At 37.0% G+C, this 20,499-nt stretch overlaps 1 long non-coding RNA gene across 1 annotated transcript; it reads right to left on the bottom strand.

Moving 5' to 3' along the window:
- Positions 1-15,254: 15,254 nt before the first annotated feature.
- Positions 15,255-16,099, bottom strand: LOC149577785 (uncharacterized). Its single transcript, XR_016354010.1, has 4 exons — positions 15,998-16,099; positions 15,820-15,909; positions 15,654-15,719; positions 15,255-15,567 (listed from the first exon to the last, which is right to left on the bottom strand). It is a non-coding gene; the product is annotated as an uncharacterized LOC149577785 (long non-coding RNA).
- Between the last annotated feature and the right edge of the window lie 4,400 nt (positions 16,100-20,499).

Here is a 20,499-nt window from a genome sequence, read left to right as displayed (position 1 = left end):
TAGATGAAATTTCTAGATCATCTTTAGCTCTTTTTGCTCTCTCTCAAATTTGAATGATGTTAAATGAGTAGAAATCGATCACATACCCCTTTAAAATGCCTCAATTAATGTCAAGTGCTTACACAGCTATAAGCTCAGCATCAACTAATTTTTGGCTTACTTGGCATCCAATTGTCTTTTTATTTTCTTGGCAACCATTATGAGGTTGGCATCAACTAGCCAATCTATTAGCTTGATATTTGCTAGAATTCACTGGATAATCATAGAAAAATTTTCATGCTCGAAAGTAACATGAAAGACTGACAAAAGTTAAATATATTCCTAATAACACTTTGCATCTTTATTCATGCTTATGTAATCTTTTCAAAAATAAATCCTTTGGAGTTAATGTGTGGTATAAGTTTTAAATATAAGTCCCACATCCCTCTTGATTGCTTAGTTTGATGAGGTGTGATCACCTGACCCATTAGGTAAAGTGATCCCTTCTCCACTTGATGTGCTACAATCCTCCTTTCTCTTTGATGTTTGTTTATTTCATTTTTGACATTTTCAATATCTTCCTTGCCTTTTCCTTTATTAAACTCATGACTTGGTGCCTTTGACCTTGCTGGACAATATCAACTAATTTGACTAGTCTTTAAATAGCTAAAACATATGGTTTGACTCAACCACCTTTTGTAGTCACTCCTGAAGTATTTTCTAATATAGTTCTTAGGAATATGTCCATACTTTTGACAGTAATGATAACTATAACTTGTATTATATTCCCAATTATAAAATTTTCCATTGTTCTTTACCTTTGCTTGCTTGTTTGATGACCATATTGGGTTGGATCTACACTCAAAAGCTCTATGTCCATACTTTTGACAGTTGTAACAATATCCTTCAAATCTTTGAGTGTGCATGATCTTGGTTCTACATTCATGTACCTAATGGCTTTTTTTTGTGCACTTGTGTTAGTGACCCATGCTCCTCTACTTAACATTCAACTTACAGTCTTGGTCCTGCACATGTTGGTAGTATGTCCTTTCTTACCACAATTATGACAATTAGGTTTGGAATTCTTTCCTTTTTTACTCCTTTCTTCAACACTTTTAGATGATTCTCCTTCTTCAGTACTTGCATATCCTAATCTAGATGTATTATTGTTAGATCTAGGGGTTCTCATCAATTGTTCAGAGTACTTGATGGCTTCACTAGGTTTATTGAAACTTTTAGAAAACTCCTTTTTCCTTTTTAGGTCATTGCTAAACTATTCATTCTAAAACTTTAGTGTTGTTATCTCAATGTCCTTGTAATTTAGTTCATGGTTGGCATTCATCAATTGACCCAAAGTTTCTAACTGCATGTTGGTAATCTTGTTTACCTCTGATGACCTCTCTTCCAATTGGCTGGTCAAAACTCTTTTGTCATCTTCAATCATGGCTTTTTCTTCCACTACTTTCTTTTTCTGTTTGATCACCTCACATAGTTATATGGCTTGTGATTCTTGTTCTATCTTGAGATTTATAATTTCTTCAGCTTGGGTTCTATTCTTTTCCATTAGATTTCCAATTGCTGATCAAATTTGTTGGAGTCTCCATTTAAAAACAACTTAATAGTATCCATCTCTCTATATTGTTTGTCATTCTCCTCAATGGTTATTTCCTTCCTTCTCTTCAATGATTTCTTTAGATCATCTCTTGCTTCATTCAAATGATGTAGAATGAGTTGTATTTCAATTCCCTAATTCTCAATGTTCTTTCCCAACTTGTAGACTTCCATTTCCAAGATCTTTTCTCAAAGCTGCAAAGCTTCACTTTTAGAGAACTAGGCTCTAATAGCAATTGTTGGAATTACAATAGGAAAGGTAAAGTTCTAAGGGGGGTGGGGGGAGGTGAATTAGTTCTTCAAAATTTGACCCATAAAATATTTACAAAACATGCATCTCACATATTCAATAAGTAAACTAAAATACCATGTAAAGCATGTACATCTAAAACATGTAAACAAGTAAGAATTCACACATATGAGAAAAGATATGATTACCCATAAGCCCTCCAATAAGAAGGGGTAAAAGCACAAACCCGTGTCACCTTTTATAAAGAAAAGTGATATCAGAATGTGACAGTTCAACATTAATGACAAAAAAAATGGTATTTGCGTTTAAAATATGAAGATGATGTAAATTGATGAAATGTGTAGAATTGTATGAATTTTATGCCCATAATTTTTATTATTATTTTGACTAAGAATTTATTCATTTTATTTTATTTTGAAATCCCTTTTTTAACTGTAAAAAATATAGGATGTAGTTCCCGTCAAACAAGTATGTGCAAATCATCTTTTTTCGTTATGATTTGAAAATATTTTATAGATGACATGTATAGCTAGTGCACGAAAAAAGAAATAATTATTTTTGATGTATATTTTATTTTTATAAGTACTCAAGTTCGACCTTGTCAGAATCCAACCATTTTTTCCTCTCGTCAAAACTTACCTATCAAATCTATACCTTCTTGAAAAAAAATTATATATTCATGAAGATGATTCTCTCCTCTAGTGATAAATATATTTTTTAAATTTTTTTGATATGATTTACTATTTTTTTTCATTTTTTGAGAGAGCATCTTCTGAAATGTTGAAATATTGACTTATAATATTTTTAGATTATAGCATATTATAACTAATCAAAACACTCAAAAATTTATATAATGATGATATTGAATCTGAAATCTATAAAAGGGTATTTTTAGTTTTTTTTTTAAATTGAGTTTTGATAGAGAAATGAGATTTGACCAAAACAGGTTTTTGTATCACAAACGGTGACACAGATCTATGCTTTTACCTGAAGGTAAAATAGGGGTGGGGATGACACCCACAAATCTTCAATACTGTAGTAATAAAGTGTATCCAATGAAGGTTACAATGTTTGATCATGAACCATGATCTACCCTATGAAAGGTCTGCCCTATTAAAGGCTTACAAAGACTGTTAGGTCTTACCTTGTTAAAGGATTTCAACACCCTATTAAAAGTATTCCTTGTTAAAAGAATTCAACTCATAATTAAGTAAGCACCTTGTTGGAGGATTTCAATACAGCCTGTTAGGACTACTTTGTTAAGCGATTAACTAATTTACCTGTTAGAATGTCTCAGCATTGATCCTATGATTAACACTCTTATGCTTGATAACAGATCACCTCTATTATACTATGTACTTGATCCTTTTTGATTAGATGTCTCTCTACTGTTCACTATTTCCTTCCTCTGTTATCCTCTAACTGATTCTTTAATACAATTCAGATCATAATACCTTGGTCACCATGAATGTCCTAGTTTGCACATGTAAAACTCTCCTTGATCATTCATTCATTTCCTTTCACGCTCATAGAAAGTTTATGGTTTTTCTTCCTTAAGAAGACCTAGGTGACTTAGGGCTAGGTATGAATTAATGACTATGATTTGCCCATATTTTTGCTTAAACCTTCCTTATACCTAATTGTGTGCATGTGATGCATAGGGATTCCAACTTAAGTTTTGTCCTTATAACTTAAATATTCTAATTCAATCTATAAGTTGACTCAAAAATGGTTTACATAGTAGTTTGTGCCAATACAAACAACTTTGACAAAATTGTGTTACTCAACATCTGAAGGCCCTAATGCTTGATACATACTGATTTTACTATTGTCACTCAGCATCTGAGTGACTTGACATGCACTACTTGCTTGGCTCCTGAATCACTCGACATATACTATCTACTTCGTACTTGAGTGACTTGGAACATGAGTGACTTGACACTAGCTATTGACTCAACATGCTCTAACTTATACATGTTGTGCTTGACATATGCTACTTGTTCGGTATAAAGTAAGTAAATGACTTAAGTGTATAGACACTCACTTGTCAAAACCAATATGAGATCAACATACCTCTACTGAGAGTTCCATCATGTGGTTAGCTATGGAGAAGTTATTTACATGGATGAGAGTCTTTGCATGTTCAATGTGCTTTTGTAGTGCATCCATGGTTGGAATAATCATGCCCTTAAATTCTGCAAGTGCAGCTCTAATTCTGGATTCTTCCCTCAATAATTTTGCTAGGAGATTTGTTAGATATTTGATCTTTGTGAAGTGTGTAGAACTATAACTTGGATCAAGTGACAACTGGTGTGCACTTGCCTTCATATCCTCATCTATCTTGGACAATTTATCTTTAATCTCCTTTGTGAAGATAGATGTGTCGCTCAATTTGACAAATAAAGAAATAACATTATTGACATATGTTTCTAGTGTAGCAAGAATGTTAGATAGTTCTACTTGATCTATAGAAATTTTTAGTGCTACTTGCTCCAACACTTTATTTTCAAATTTCCTTTCAACTCTCTACAACATTTTTTCCTGTCCATTCAACTCTTCATTATACTTGTGGACAATTTTAGCTAACTGATCCAAAATAAGTTGTTTTCTATCAACCTCGATATTTAGAGCATCAAAAAATATGCTCTTTATGTCCTCAAGGACTTGATTTTCCTTCTTTCTCTATTCTCTAAGCTTCTATTTCTTATCCTTTTTCTTCAAAATTTCTCCTAGGGGATCTATTTGATTAGGAGTGAGGATAGAGATATCCCAATTTGGAATAACAATGTCCTCATCTAGATCAATTTCTTCCTTTTTATCCTCTTCTTTTGAAATAATTGATGAAATAATTTATTTTATTTTATTGAGAACTTAATTGCTTAGTAGAGACCAAGTCTCAACTATCATTACACTAGATATGGATATACACTTTATACAATAGTATAAATAGATGGAATAGCAATAAATGTAGTGATGGATGGAATACTTGATGTACTTGGTTGTTGTTTGGTAGAACTTGATGTTGGAGGGATTAGCTTCTCAATAGATGAAGTGCTGGGCACTTTAGTCAATGAAACACTCAGTAGTATAGATCTAGAGATTGGTTTAGTGCAAGATAATCTAGTGGTAACCACAACCAACTTGGTAGAAGTCTTCTCTGAGCCTGATTACACTAAGGCTTTTCTCAGAGAATAAGCAAAGGAAGTCATAATCTATGCTACAATCTTCTCTACATTAGATTCTTCAATACTCTATATTTCTACAAGGCTTCCTCGAGTACCTTCCTTTTCTTCCTCCTCATCATCTAGATTAACATCATCTATCTCATCATCCTTGATTTCTACTTCTTTTGCATCCTTGTCTTCACCATCTTTGTCATCAACATGCACAACAAAGTCACTCGGTTTGTGCAACCCATACATGTTTTCCCATATGGTAGTAGTAGATTTCACCGTAGATTTAATGTCTTTAAGAAGTATCAGACATGTATTGAATTTGAGAGTGAGCTTCTTCTCATCCTACTTTAAAGTTTCCATCATCTCTTTCTCACTGAGACTTGACATAAGCTGTCTCAAGGTTTGTTTAGAGATTTCCTTAATAGTCTTCATTGCACTATCCCATCTAGGTTTAACTACTTTCAAAAGTTTGCTGTGAAAGCTCATAAGGTGAGTATTTTCACTTACACAATTTTTTCATAAGGGGGTAAGTGCACCAAGTTGTGGTGCCAAAAGGGGGGTATAAGTGGACACCTTTTTTTTGAAATCAGCAATTTTTGAACTTTGACAAGAATTTGAAGATAGTTATGCTCAAAATTTTAAGATATGACAAAAAAAAAAGTAGCAGTCCTTTGAATCTAGTTTCTAAACTACTACTTTTTTTTTCAAACTGGTTTAGTTTTAGGTCCTCAAAAAAAGGGGCCATAAAAAATGGTACTGTTCATTCCAAAAAAACATAATATAGTACAAAGTGTGGCCCCCCTAAAATTTTAATTTTTTTTTGAAATTCTTTAATTGCTCTAGTCAAAAGTTACTTAACACTATGTAGTTTATCCCAGATTTTTTTAGGTAATTTTATAATGTGTATTTTATTTTTAATGATTTTTTTAACTAGACACATCCCAAAAATGTGAAATATCTATGTGCTCCCCCTAGAAATCATTGAAAACTAATCTAAAATCAAAACTTCTTTTTTTCAAAGTGTGTAGAATGGAGTGTAGTTTCTAAAAAGCTAAGTTGTTGCAAAATTTGATGAATGAGCTAAAATCTATAGCCCAATTAGTACATGGTGGTTTTTGAAAAAAAATGGACATACATTCAAAATAAATTATAAATGAAAGGCTTGAAATAGTTCAAATTAAAAATAAATTATATGGTTATATATCTAACATAGAGACCTACAATGTCATGTAACCTAATCTTATCGATGACCAACCACGAGGAATCTTGAAGGAGAGCACACAAGAAAAATCAATCATTTTTTATATGTTTGTAGCTAAACACGTCTCATACCTGTTTATAGACTCCAAACCTTTCGGCTGGATCTCGAAGGCAAAACCAAGCTTTAGGCTTAGTTTAATGCAAAGCTTTGAATAGCGCATGCACACTATTTAAAGCATTTTGAATTTGGGTCTCAATCATGCATGTGTGCTATAGTGCGTAGGCACTATTGAGACCTAAATAGTGCATAAAGAAGGAAGAAGTGACACAAAGCAAGAGAGAGAGGGGGGGGGGGGGGGATGGATGTGTGTGTGTGTGTGTGTGTGTGTGTGAGAGAGAGAGAGAGAGAGAGTACAGGATGGGAGAGAGAGATTGAGAGTAGGGGATGGGGAAAGAGAGAGTACATGATGGGAGAGAGAGATTGAAAGTAGGGAATGGGGGAGAGAGAGAGTAGGTAGTAGGACATGGAGTGGGAGAGGGAGAGTGAGAGAGAGGAGGATGGGAGTGCATGTGTGTGAAAGAGAGAGAGTAGGGAATGGGAGAGGGGGGAGAGAGAGAGTAGGGGATAGGGGAGAAAGAGAGAAGGTGGCGAGAGAGGGAGTGGGAGAGGGAGAGAGAGGGGGGATAGAAATCTGTGTGTGTGTGTGTGTGTGTGTGTGTGTGTGGAGAGAGAGAGAGAGAGAGAGAGAGAGAGAGAGAGATAGAGAGAGAGAGTAGGGGATGGGAGAAAGTGTGAAAATGTGAGAGAGAGTAGAGAGGGAGAAAGTGATAGTGAGAGACAGAGAGACTGTGTGAGAGTGAGAGTGAGAGAGATAGTAGGCAGTAGGAGAGGGAGTGGTAGAGGGAGAGTGAGTGAGAGATAGAGTAGGGGATGTGAGAGGAGAGAGGGGTGGATGGGTGTGTGTGTGTGTGAAAGAGAGAGAGTAGGGAATGGGAGAGGGGAGAGAGATAGAGAGAGAGTAGGGGATGGGAGAGAAAGAGAGTAGGCAATGGGAGAGAGAGTGGGAGAGGGAGAGAGAGGGGGATGGGAGTGTGTGTAAGAGAGAGAGCAGGGGGATGGGAGAGAGTGTGAGAGTGTGAGATAAGTAGGAGTGGCAGAGAGAGAGTGAGAGTAGGAGATTGGGAAGAAGAGAGTAGAGAGGGAGAGAGTGAGAGAGGGAGTCGGGCCAGGGAAAGAGAGGGGCGAATGGCGAAGTGTGTGTGAGATATCTAGAGAGTAGGGGATGGGAGGAGAGAGGGAGATAGCGAGTGTGTATTGGAAGAGAGTGTATCGGGGAAGAGAGAGTTGAGGGACGAGAGAGAGGTAGGGGTGGGGGAGAGAGAGTAGGGTGGTGGGAGAGGGAGAGAGAGAGAGGGGGAATGAGAATATGTGTAAGAGAGACATAGTAGGGGATGGGAGAGAGAGTGAGCGTTGAGAGAGTTAGGTCTGAGAGAGTAGGGGTGGCAGAAAGAGTCATATGCTCTTATGGGATCGAGAGAGTGTAGAGAAAGTAGGGGATGGGAGAGAGAGAGTGAGAGTAGGGGATGGGAGAGAGAAAGTAGAGAGGGAGAGAGAGTACATGAGAGAGAGAGATAGTAGGTGGTGTGAGAGGGAGTGAGAGAAGGAGAGAGAGGAGGGGGGGAAGTGTGTGTGACAAATCTAGAGAGTAGGGGATGGAGAGAGGAGAGAGAGAGAGAGGGGGAGGAGTGTTATGTGTCTGTAAAAGAGAGAGCGTAAGGGAAGGGAGAGGGGAGAGAGAGTAGGGATGGGAGAGAGTGAGAGAGAGAGTAGTGGTAGCAGAGAGAGCTCATACAAGATGGGAGAGAGAGTGAGAGTAGGGGATGGAGAGAGTGTGAGAGAGAGTAGGGGATGGGAGAGAGAGAGTGAGAGTAAGGGATGGTAGAGAGAGAGTAGAGAGGGAGAGAGAAACTTGAGAGAGAGAGATAGTAGGTGGTGGGAGAGAGAGTGGGAGAGGGAGAGAGATAGGGGGATGGGAGAGGGAGAGAATGTGCGTGTCAAAGAGAGAGAGTAGGGGATGGGAGAGGGGAAGAGAGAGTAGGGGATGGGGGGATAGAGAGTAGGTGGTGGGAGAGGGAGAGAGTGCGAGTAAAGGATGGGGAGGAAAGTGTGAGAGAGAGTAGGGATGAGAGAGATGTGAGAGAGGAGTAGGGAAGAGAGAGAGAGGGGGGATGGGAAGGTGTGTGTGACAGATCTAGAGAGAGGGGATGGGAAGAGAGAGAGCGGGGGGGAGGAGTGTGTGACGTGTGCTAGTGGTTACAGGAGATAGTAGGAGATGGAGTGAAGGGTGTGAGAGAGTAGTGTGAGAGAGAGTAGGATGGTGAAAGAGGATAGAAGAAAGGATGGAGGATGGAGGGAGAGAGAGAGAGGGATGGAGAGAGTAGAGTAGAGAGAGAGATGAGAGTGAGAGAGTAGAGATAGGGGAGAGAGAGAGAGTAGGAGGGGAAGGAGAGTAGAGAGAGAGTCTAGAGAGGTAGGGAGATGGGAGGAGAGAGAGGGGTGGAGAGATGAGTGTATTTGAGAGATCTAGAGAGTAGGGGATGCGAGAGGCAGAGGAGATGAGAAAGACCGAGGGAAGAGAGTGAGATGGGAAGAGAGTACCTAAGGAGTGGAGATGAGATGGGAGAGAAGACTAGGGAGAGAGAGTAGAGCTGAGAGAGGAGAAGGAGTAGTGGTGGAAGAGAAGGGAGAGAGAGATGGAGATGGAGAGATGAGTAGAGAGGGAGATGGACGAGAGAGAGAGGGAAGAGAGAGTAGGTAGTGGTGAGAAGAGGAGTGGGAGAGGAGAGGAGAGAGGGGGACGAAGTGTGTGTGAGAGATCTAGAGAGTAGGGATGGGAGAGGAAGAGAGGTGAGAGGAGTAGGCGGTGAGAAGAGGGAGAGAGAGTAGGTGGTGGGGAGAGAGAGAGAGAGAGAGCCACGAGAGAGGAAGAGAGAGAGAAGAGAGAGAGAGAGAGAGAGAGAAGGGGATGGGAGAGAGAGTAGTTTGAGAGAGAGAGGGGGGGATGGGAGAGGAGTGAGAGTAGGGGATGGGAGAGGGGAGAGAGAGAGAGAGTAGGGATGGGAGAGGGAGAGAGAGAGAGAGAAAGAGAGGAAGGGGATGGGAGAGAGGAATAGTGAGAGAGAGAGAGAGGGGGGATAGGAGTGTGTGAAATAGAGAGAGTAGGGGATGGGGGAGGAAAGAGTGAGAGAGTAGGGGATGGGAGAGGATAGAGAGTGAAAGAGTAGGGATGGGAGAGGGAGTAGGAGAGGGAGAGTGAGAAGAGAGTAGGTGATGGGTGAGGAAGTAGGAGAGGGAGAGTGTGAGAGAGAGTAGGGGATGGGAGAGGACGACGAGAGACATAGGGGGAGGAGAGAGAGAGTAGGGGATGGGGATGGTGGGATAGGGAGAGATGTGTTTTGACATAGTGTGTATGCACTATAGTGCGTACATGTTATAGTGCATACACACTATCTCAATCACCCAAAAATGGTCACAAAGAAAGTTTGGGTCCCATTTCATCCATTCTTTGCTTTTTGTCTATTGTGCATTCTATTGTTCCGATAGAAAACATGGGTTTCAACATAGAAAACACTATTTGAAGACTTTTTGAAGCTAACAAACACCAAATTCAATCATTCAATACACTATTTGAAGGTCAATGCCAATTATTTGTTGAAATGATGAGGAATTTGAAATTTAGGCCTATCATGAAGATTCTTGCACTAAGAACGATGGACAATTCAAATGAAAAAAGCATTGTAAAGAATCTAATGAGTGCTTATGAAAAAGTGGGTTCTAAATCATGCACCAAAGATAGTAATATCACAAGCACGATAGTAATAGATACAAGATGAGTACTTACATTGACAATAGTAAGTACCCAAATGAAGAAAATTTGACTCATGAGACAGACAAGAAAAACATTGAAAATTGGTAGCGGTACTCTAAAGAGAGCCATGCTAAGGTGTGAGAGATTGGAAGATCCAACAAAAAATGAGTTATGAACATTTAGTAGTAGACTACCAAGAAAGGATAAAGAAATTAGTGAACCTTTGAAATCATTGATCGAAGATTTTTGGAAAAATAACACACGTGTTTCCCCTAATCAAAGAGATGTTGTAAGAAGGAGGATTGGTAGCCAAAATCGCGACCTACATGTGAAACATTTTTTAGACTCAATTCATACACACTTTTTTACAAAATTTATTGGTATGTATCCTCAAATTTGAATAAGTCAAATATTTTCTGAGATGGGTAAACCTTTTTATGTCAAGATAAATCACACATGCAAAACTTCTTGTTGTAGGATACATATTGAATTTTCTAACCATTTTGATATTTTTAGGCATATATGTGTGTTTTTGCATTTTGAGTTTGTTTTGCAGGATTGTGACATGACTGAGCCACCAAGATCTTCAAGGGAATTCATATCCAACATTTGATGTGAAATAGATGACAGCCAATAATTTTACAAGACATCATGCTTGGATGGTACATGCTTATTTTGTGGTTCTTTGCAACTTTTATCTACTTGTGAACATATGGATAGTAAACATGCAATTGGAAATGAAATAGAAGATTACAAAAAATTTAAGACAGTGACATATGCTCTATAAGATAGGAAGCATGGTAAACGATGTGATTTAGTCATTGAAAAGATTCTAGTGTATGAGTTCATGAAGATTTTTTGTGAAAAGATTATTTACGAGTATGCAAGGCATACACTTAGAGCTTGATGGCTAGATTTGCAATTCAAGTTGTGCAAGGATACGTTTCCATTGGATACCATTATTTCAGTTGTAGACTTCATAGAGAACTACACACTACAACCACAACATGAGGTTCAAGAAAAGTATTATACTTCTCAATAGGTTTCCATATTTGTTCACATAACATTCATGCATTCACCTACAAGTATAGAGGATGACGAGAAGATTTTGAGGGAGTACCATTTTTACATCAGCGATGATTGATCACATTCTATGGAGTTTGTACAGGGTTGTTTTCAACTATTTTATGGAGATTTGGCTAACAGGAGCTCCTTCCTCATTTCTTCCATTTGTGATGATGTAAAAAGAGAAAAAAATGCATAAAATGTTGTCCTCTTACATAAAATGTTGTCCTCTTGAATTTTTCTCCACATTTTTTCATAACATCAAGAAAATGAATTGAAGATTAGGATACCCATTTCGCTCCTCTATAACATATCAAAAGGTGAGGTATGGTTGTTTTGGACTAAGTCTCTACTGTTACACTATGGGCCACTTTTTAGGCATAAAAATGAGCAATATAGGTATTTTTCAAGGAAACAAAGATTTTTATGTTTCTTAGGAGGTTATAAAGGTTCTTACGGTCATTAGGTTAAGTTTTAGGCATCTAGGAGTTAAGATGTCAAAAATTGCAAAAGTTGTCAAAGCAAAATTGCAAAAATGTCGAAAACTTTGTAGGAGTTTGGGAATTGGTGAAGGGCTGAACATTTGGAAATAAGTTATTTTATTGTTACCAAACCTTTTCTAAGTCGTAGAATTGGAATCAAGTGAAAAATGTAAAAATTGCAAATTTTGTGCAAAGTTGCATTGTTGAAAGTTTTAAAAGTTGCTCAAATTTGCAACTTAGTGGAAAAAGGGTCGTGGGATCAAATCGTCTATTCTGTTAGCTCCAAGTGGGTGGGTAAACCCTATCTCCAACCTTTTCCTATCTGGTTCAATGCTCAAACATTCTTGGGCACGCCGAACCAAAATGTCCCTAAAGGTCACTAAATGCCATAGGGTAATAATCTTTGATGGGGCATATCTCGGAGCTCGTGCAAGGTATGGATGAAATTCTAGTTCCTATAGGACTTTTTTTGTGGAGACCTAAAATAACCTCTCTCATTTTTTGGAGATCATTCTCCATTTTGATTTTCCAAGGCCATCTCGGGTGATGTTGAAACTTGTAGTGTTGGCTAGTACAAAGTTGCCAACTACCAAATCTCTCTCACCTTTAGTCATGGGATCAAACTATCTATTATGTTAGCTTTGGGTGGCTAGGAAAACCCTATCCCCAACCTCCTCCCATCTTGTTCAACACTCAAACATTCTTGGGCACGTTAAACCAAAATATCTGTAAGGGTCACTAAATGCCCTAGGGCTACAATCTTTGACGGGGCATATCTCAGAGCTAATACAATGTATAGACGTGATTCTAGTTCCTATAAGATCATATCACATAGACCTACAATAACCTTTCTCACTTTTTGGAGGTCATAGTCCATTTTGATTTTGCGATGCCATCTCAAGTGATGCTAAAACTTATAGTGTTGGCCAATACAAAGTTGCCAACTACCAAATCTCTCTCACCTTTCATCATGGGATCCAACTGTTTGTTCCATTAGCTCCAAGTGGGTGGGTAAACCCTATCCCCAACCTTGTCCTATATTTTTCATCACTTGAACATTCTCAAGCATGCTGAATCGAAACGTCCCTAAGGGTCACTAAATGCCATAGGGCAATGATCTTTGATGGGACATATCTCAGAGCTCGTGCAAGATATGGATGAAATTCTAGTTCCTATAGGACTGTGTTGTAGAGACCAACAATAACCTCTCTCACTTTTTGGAGATCATACTCTGTTTTGATTTTGCGATGCCATCTCAGGTGATGTTGAAACTTGTAGTGTTGGCCAGTACAAAGTTGCCAATTGCCAAATCTCTCTCACCTTTGCACGTGGGATTGAACTATCTATTCTGTTAGCTCCGAGTGGCCGAGTAAACTCTATCTCCAACATTTTTCTATCCCATTCAGTGCTTAAACATTCTTGGGCACGCCAAACTGAAACATCCCTAAGGGGCACTAAATGCCATAGGGAAACGATCTTTGACAGGGCATATCTTAGAGATTTTGCAAGATATGGATGTGATTCTAGTGCCTATAGGATTGTATTATGGATATCTACAATAACATCTCTTGCTTTATGGAGATAATACTCCATTTTGATTTTGCGATGCCATCTTGGGTGATGCTGAAACTTGTAGTGTTGGCCAGTAAAAAGTTGCCAACTACCAAATCTCTCTCACCTTTCATCATGGGATCGAACTATCTATTCTATTAGCTCCAGGTGGGTGGGTAAACCCTATTCCCAACCTCATCCCATCCCATTCAATGCTCAAATGTTCTTGGGCATGTCAAACCGAAACATCCCTAAGGGTCACTAAATACCATAGGGCAACAATCTTTGATGAGGCATATCTTGGAGCTTGTGTGAGGTATGGATGCGATTCTAGTTCCTATAGGACCATGTTGCAGAGACCTATAGTAACCTCTCTCTCTTTTTGGAGATCTTACTCTATTTTGATTTTGCAACGCCATCTTAGGTGATGCTGAAACTTGTAGTGTTGGCTAGTACAAAGTTGCCAACTACTAAATCTCTCTCACCTTTCATCCTAGGATTGAACTGTCTGTTTTGTTAGCTCTGGGTGGCTAGGTAAACACTAGCCCCAACCTCTTCCTATCTCATTGAGCACTAAAACGTTCTCAGGCATGCCAAATTGAAACATCTCTAACAAAGATAATGACACATTAAGGGGCTTGCAAGAGTTCATAAGTTTCTATTTATCTCCCCCACATTAAAAATATCATGGAGAAAACATGGTGTGATGTGTAGAAGGATAAGATTATAAAGAGCTCAAATTTTTTTCTCCTCATCATAACTCATGATCTTAGGGGCTTATTAGAGGTAGGCTTAATATGGCACAATTTCTAATGTGTTGTAGGTTTATAAGATTGTGTCAAAACTATCAAAGGAATGATAAAAATCACTATTTTGCATCATTATGAGGGTTTACGAAGGAATAATCAATGCATCACTATAGAGACAATGCTAATGATAATCAATGCATAAGGTAAGGGCATTATGAAGGAATGAGATCAAAGGAAAATATTCAAGGCAACAATAGTGAGTGCGATGAACAACTCTATAAACCTTTGTAGTAGTGTAACTATCAACATCTCTAGAAAAACTCTTAAATCTTTATCAAAATGCTAATTTCCATGAAAACAATGACATTGTATTAAACTTAATATTCATGTTCATTTGTAAGGCTTTGTGGTAGGTTTAAAGAAAGTGGAATCATTTACTATGTAGATGGAATAAGTAAAAGAATGTCAAGTGACAAAGTATGATCATGACAATCTTTAAAATCATTCTAACTTTTCTTTCAACTAGGCACAACAATAGTGCTCAATCCAAACTAGTGAAAAAGTACATGTGAGAAGCCTATCTAGTAGTTATGTGCAAATGGAATAGAGTTGTCCAATTGAGATCAATGATTGATTAAAGTATAATGAAAAACCTCTTTAAAGCTAGTTTACTACTATATCACATAGATTATAGTCATATCGTAAAAAACATGGCAAATGGTGCAGGGGCACCGAGGATAAACAAGCAATTCATGAAGCCAATCAAGTTACATAAGAAGACTATGAAGACTTGGGAGTTGCCTAATGAAGATCAATGTTCCAAGAAAGACTATTGGGTTCTAAATGATGTAAATCCAATAAATTATAATGTGTTGGCTTCTATAACGGTTTGATGCCATGAAGTGGCATTTAAATTTAGGAATGAATTTATATCCTTAAAAGGATTAAATAAATGTAATTTGGACCATTAGTGTCCAATATATGTTTTAGGATAGGCTCAAGTTATAAGAGTGATGCTATTACTTGTCTCCTAGGTTATGGAAAACCTTTGGAGTTCCTAAAATCCAATTTAACAAGGTTTTAAGCATTTTTAAAAGTTTAAAAGTTTAAATATTCAAAGTTAGACATAGTGAGACAACAATCTTAATAAATCTAGTAATCATGTCTAATAGAATAGAAGACATTTAGTTCTATTTATAGTAGGAGTAATAAATTAAAATGTTTCAAGGATAACCAATAATATGAAATGATAACCAATAATGTCATGTACATTAAAAAACACATAATATATTATGATAACCAATAATGTTGTACATGAACAAACATATCATATATTAACCAATAATGTCATAAGTCTAATAATGTCATGCATCAAATAAATGTCATACATCAAATATAAAATGTCATATATACATATAATGTATATAGAATATGTCCACTAACATAAAATCCAACATATATGTCCACTGATGCCTATACATGTATGTCCATCAACTATATCTTCTCCTTCCCATGAGGGGAAGGAAAAAAATCTCTAGAGGCCTTTGGTTGTCATGTGGAGGGAGATGGTGGCGATGATGGGGTCTTCCTCACATGCTCGCTTGTCCTCTTGTTGAGGCTCTTCTCTAACTCAAGCTGATACAAATAAAGTACATATGAATCAATAATTATTATACATTGCAATCAAATATGTGTACACACAAAAATAATTATTTTCTTACTGCCATCATATAGTCACTCTGCAAGTCCACCTCGAAGGCTCAAGGATGATTAGGTGTGACAAGACCCTACAACAATTGAATCAATATAATCACTTATAACTAACATTAGAAATTTTGATACTAACTATTATAAACAACAACTAAAACCAAAAAAAATCTTTCATACCTCAGTCAATGGCTATGAACTAGCCATAGCTACAGCCACTTCATGATCGACAGATTGCCGAAGATGAGGAGGAATCTTCGATGTCAAGAGCTACATGTCATACAATACATGTTAAATGTAACATGAAACATGAGACAAATATAATCAAATGAACTAAATTAACATGAAACAAATGTACCTCTACGAAGCTCGTGTCACATATAGGCTTAGAGTCTGTAGTGAATGTTGACGGTCCTATAGAGAACTGATGCACACACATAATATTTTTTTTCAATCCTTCATATGATTACTTAATAAATATATGTATTCATTTAAATAATTAAATTGATACATACCTCTGGACTCGTCAAGGGGACAAAAAATGGGGCCGGGGGATCACTACTAGGGCCACCAACACTTTGACCCTAAATTTTGAACAATGTCAATACATGTTAATTAATTAGTCATTCACTATACATATGAAATGTGATCAAATTAGTTTATTATAATTGTAATTTACCTATGTGTCAATGCCAAATGTCTCATTTAGGAACTAATCAATCACTAGGCCATCATCCGCACCATCTTTAGCATGACTTCCAAATGTGCATAAGGATCCACATGATGTGCACATGTGACCATGACATACATAAGGCTCCTCGTCGACTAATGGACTTGTGCAATGACTCAGGGTCTATATCAAAGCTCTAATAGTCCCTAGAGCACTGGTATCTACATGTTCCTTCAAAACTGAAGGAATAGTCACATGCTCACCTTGTGGCTTGACCATAGGTGCCCTAACTACATTAGGGTCACGACGTGCCCCCAGCCTCTCAAATGATGACCCCCCACCTCTACCCTAAGAGTCTAATATATCAAAATAATTAGGGATATCCCCAAGGAAAAACTCACAATACAATTTCCTTAAGAAATACATTGGGACCTAGTGATTATTGCAGGGGGGGCATCAAAAACCATCCACCATCTATCCTAAAAATTATTTCTAATAGCATCATGTATGCACCAATGGATGGGGAACTATTTAGTACTCTCTCTAACAGTATCTTGTTCACCATGTTTTCTAAATAATGCACCTATTCTACCTTTTTTGGTATATCTTTTTTTTTTTAACATCTTGATATGATAATTTATTTGCATAATATCTTTTTTGTTCATCACTCTTAACCCGCCAAAAATCTAATTGACCACTAACAAAAGCAATCTGGGTCTTAATGGATTCGAGGTACAATGCCAATTGAGCTCTCATTGGATTGGTTTGTCCACATTCTTTCAACCGACCAATGAGTCCTTCTAATTTAGTTTTGCCTCTTTCTATTTCATTTATTATGTTTTCTTGTGTGCCAGGAGGAGGTCTTATAATTGGTTTAGGTTGCAGAATTTGTCGTTCTTGTTGTGGAGGGTTTTGGTTTTGATCTTCTTGAGGGATTTGGTTTGGATCTTCTTGGGGATTTTCTAGTTCATTATTGACATTTCCTGATAAGAAATCAATTGAAATCTAAATAAATAAACAAATTGAAAGAAAAATTAAAAAAAACCTACAAAACAATATTAAAAACATATAAAACAATGCAAAAAGAAAGCTAGATAACATATGGCATGCTTGTGATCTCGAACTTCGACGACAAGGAGGCATATTGGCAAGGCAAGTGGTGGAAAACTTGTATTTTTGTAATCCGTGTACACTCTGTAGCAAGGCGAAGTATCAAAAAGAGTTAAAATGAATTGGCTGTGGGTATGCAGCCCATTTATAAAAATTAGGTTTTTTTTAAAGCATGTATGCGCTATTCAAAATTAGAAAAAATAAAAATGGTGTCACCTTTTTGGCATCACAACTTGGTGCACTTACCCAAGGGTGTCCTCAATCTACTTTTTCTTTTCTTCATTCCTAGTCTCATACTTCAGAGACTTAAAACATGCCATACCTCTTCTTCCATCTTCTTCAATTTTTCTTGAAAGGTATGTGCAAACCTCTTAAAGATAATCTATTAAGCTTCATCTTCACCCAACTTTAGCTTCTTCTTGGATTTTTCTATTCTTCTTATAAACACTATAGGAGAGGATTTAGCAAGTTTGGTTATTATAACCTTCCCCTTCTTCTTGGGGGACTCCTCTTTGTCAAATTTAGTTTCCTCTACTTCATCCTCTTCATCTTCATCCTCTACATCATCTCCTTTACCCTCAGTAATCATGAGAGGAGAACTTGATGACTTGGTACTCTTTTTTCTATACCTTCTTCCTTCCTCTATTTACTGCTTAAGGTAGCTTGATCTCAAGCTCAATTCTAGCCTTAGCCTCACCATATGTTCCAAAATAAGTTTTCTTAGGATCCATAGGCTCATTCAAAAGAACCTCAACAATATCTTTAGTGTCAATTATGTTAGCTTAATATTCTTGAGGATTAACCCATGCCACTCTAGGTCTAACTTCCTAAATGTAAACCCTGTCATAGTCAACCATAAAATAGTTATCTTGCTCATAATCTTCTACAAGCTTCCTAGGAATCCTAAATCTACTCCATATTTTCTCCTTAAAAGTCTCAAAATAGTTGTCCATAATGCTATCAAAGTTTTCTCCCATCTCATCTATGATTCATTGATTTGGTATAGTACTAGAGCATCTTTCTTCCACACTATGAATCCTTTAGTAGGGAAAAACTTCTGAACATAAAAGAATAAACATGTAAAGAGAGAATCAAACTTACATGGATTATTCTTTGACACTCAGATGCTCTCCATGTTTTTGTTGAATTGATTTAGCAATAGCTTGGCATGGTTGAAAGAAAGATTATTCTTCACAACTTTGTATGCTAGGTCAACCGCTTCACATGAAACATTGTTTAACCAACTTGACCTATAGATTTTGTGAGAAATTACATGGATGTCAAACTTAAATTCCATGTTAGTTACACCACTTATCTTCATGCCTCTTCCATCCCACTTGGAAAGAGGTCATTTTGTCAGTTCAACTTGACCTAGGGTTTTAGTGGTCTTTTCTTTATTCAACATTGGCAATCCAATGATCTTATGTATCATCTTCTTGGTTATCAGAATGCGATGATCTAACCATATTTGTCCATTGTCAACATGACTTAGGATAAATTTGATCCATTTTATTTGAAAACCTTTCGGCATATGTAGAATATGCATTAAACCCTTTGTCTCCAGTTTGAGAACACCATCCATACATAATTCATTGAATGCTTCGTTCATCTCTAGGGTTCCAAGCTCGTGAATAGAACACTAATAGAATGAATGAATGTCATGGATAGGAAGTATCCTTGGTGGAATTTGTGATTGTGCTCTAGTGGGGTCTAGTGTCTTTGCAATTGATGGATTTAGTTTTGAATGTGGGAGCCTTGCAATCCACTCCATGAACCAACATTTCAAAAACTTTCTTGACTTTACTGCTTAAAGATGCCATCACTTGGTAGGGTTTCGAATATGGGAGAATCTTCAACATCAACTACTTTAAATTTCTTGGAGGCTCTAAATTCTCTCTTCACTCTATGCTCTAAAAATTCATCATGAAACAATACAATTGGTTTCTTCCTTTTAAAGAGTTTCTTCTTTTTGATTACCATTAATTCTTTGTACACATACTTGCTTGGTGACATACTGTCCTCCACTTGGTTTGGTCTTTAATGGTCGGAAGAGACATTCAACTTGGAAAGGTCTTCTGACTCAGTAGGAACTACTAACTCAAAGAACTTTGAACTTGGTAAGATTACCACCATTTAGTTTGAATTTGGTACTTGGTAGAGTCACTAGCTCGACATTTGCAACCTGAAAAGATATATAACCATACCTTGCTCGGTAAGGTCTTGCGACCTGACTTTGTGTGGTAAGTTCTTGAGTTTCTATTATTACTTGGTGATCCTTGTGCATCTTGAATGCTAATATGAATGTTTCTACTTGATAGTTGCAACTGATGTTAGATGATTTCTTTTGAATCATAGTCCTAGTGACCTCCATAGGGAACTAAGTTGAAATGTTTGAGCCACCCAACTCATTGATTTGGATGTTAACAATTTCAAAACTTTGTCTTACATTCTATGGAGATTTCTATACTCATTGCTGCCTTATTTGTTTTCTGACATTTTCAACATTGGCTTTCTTTTCATCTTCAATTCTTCCTTTGTTCATATCATTTTTGGCAAGATGTCCAAGTTTTGTACAAATAGAACATCTCTTTGTAATGTCTCTTTTCCTCATGTGATGTTTTACATAGTTTGCTCCAATGTACCCAAACTCACCATAGTAGTGACATCTACACCATGTGTTGTAATCCCATCCAAATATTGCTTTCACAATTTTTTTTTTTGGCTTCCACTTCTTGGTCTTGCACTTAGAAGATTTGTGTCCTTTCTTATTGCAATTGTGACACTTTCCTTCAAACGTAGGTTTCTCTGTGCATTCACTTTCTCTATGTCCATGCTTGTTGCAACTATAACACTTTCCATTGAATTTTTCTTTACTATTGCTCCAAAATTTGTTTGATGTATGACCTATCTTACCAAAATGATTGCAAGTAGGTCTTTTTTTTATTCTGAGTTCCTTGTTGAGATGATTCTCCTTCTTCTATATATCGTAATCTAGCTTTACCTTTGTGTCTATACTAATTTTTCCCATTCAATTAATTCATAATTTCTTGAGATTTCATCATTCTTTCATTTGTTTTTTT

This window comes from Cupressus sempervirens, chromosome 1 (assembly GCF_028749045.1).
Source record: "Cupressus sempervirens isolate cs-2001-9-10 chromosome 1, ASM2874904v1, whole genome shotgun sequence".
Taxonomy (NCBI): domain Eukaryota; kingdom Viridiplantae; phylum Streptophyta; class Pinopsida; order Cupressales; family Cupressaceae; genus Cupressus; species Cupressus sempervirens.
The sequence above is the reverse complement of the archived record's forward strand: the minus strand, read 5'-3'. Positions and strand labels throughout refer to the sequence as shown.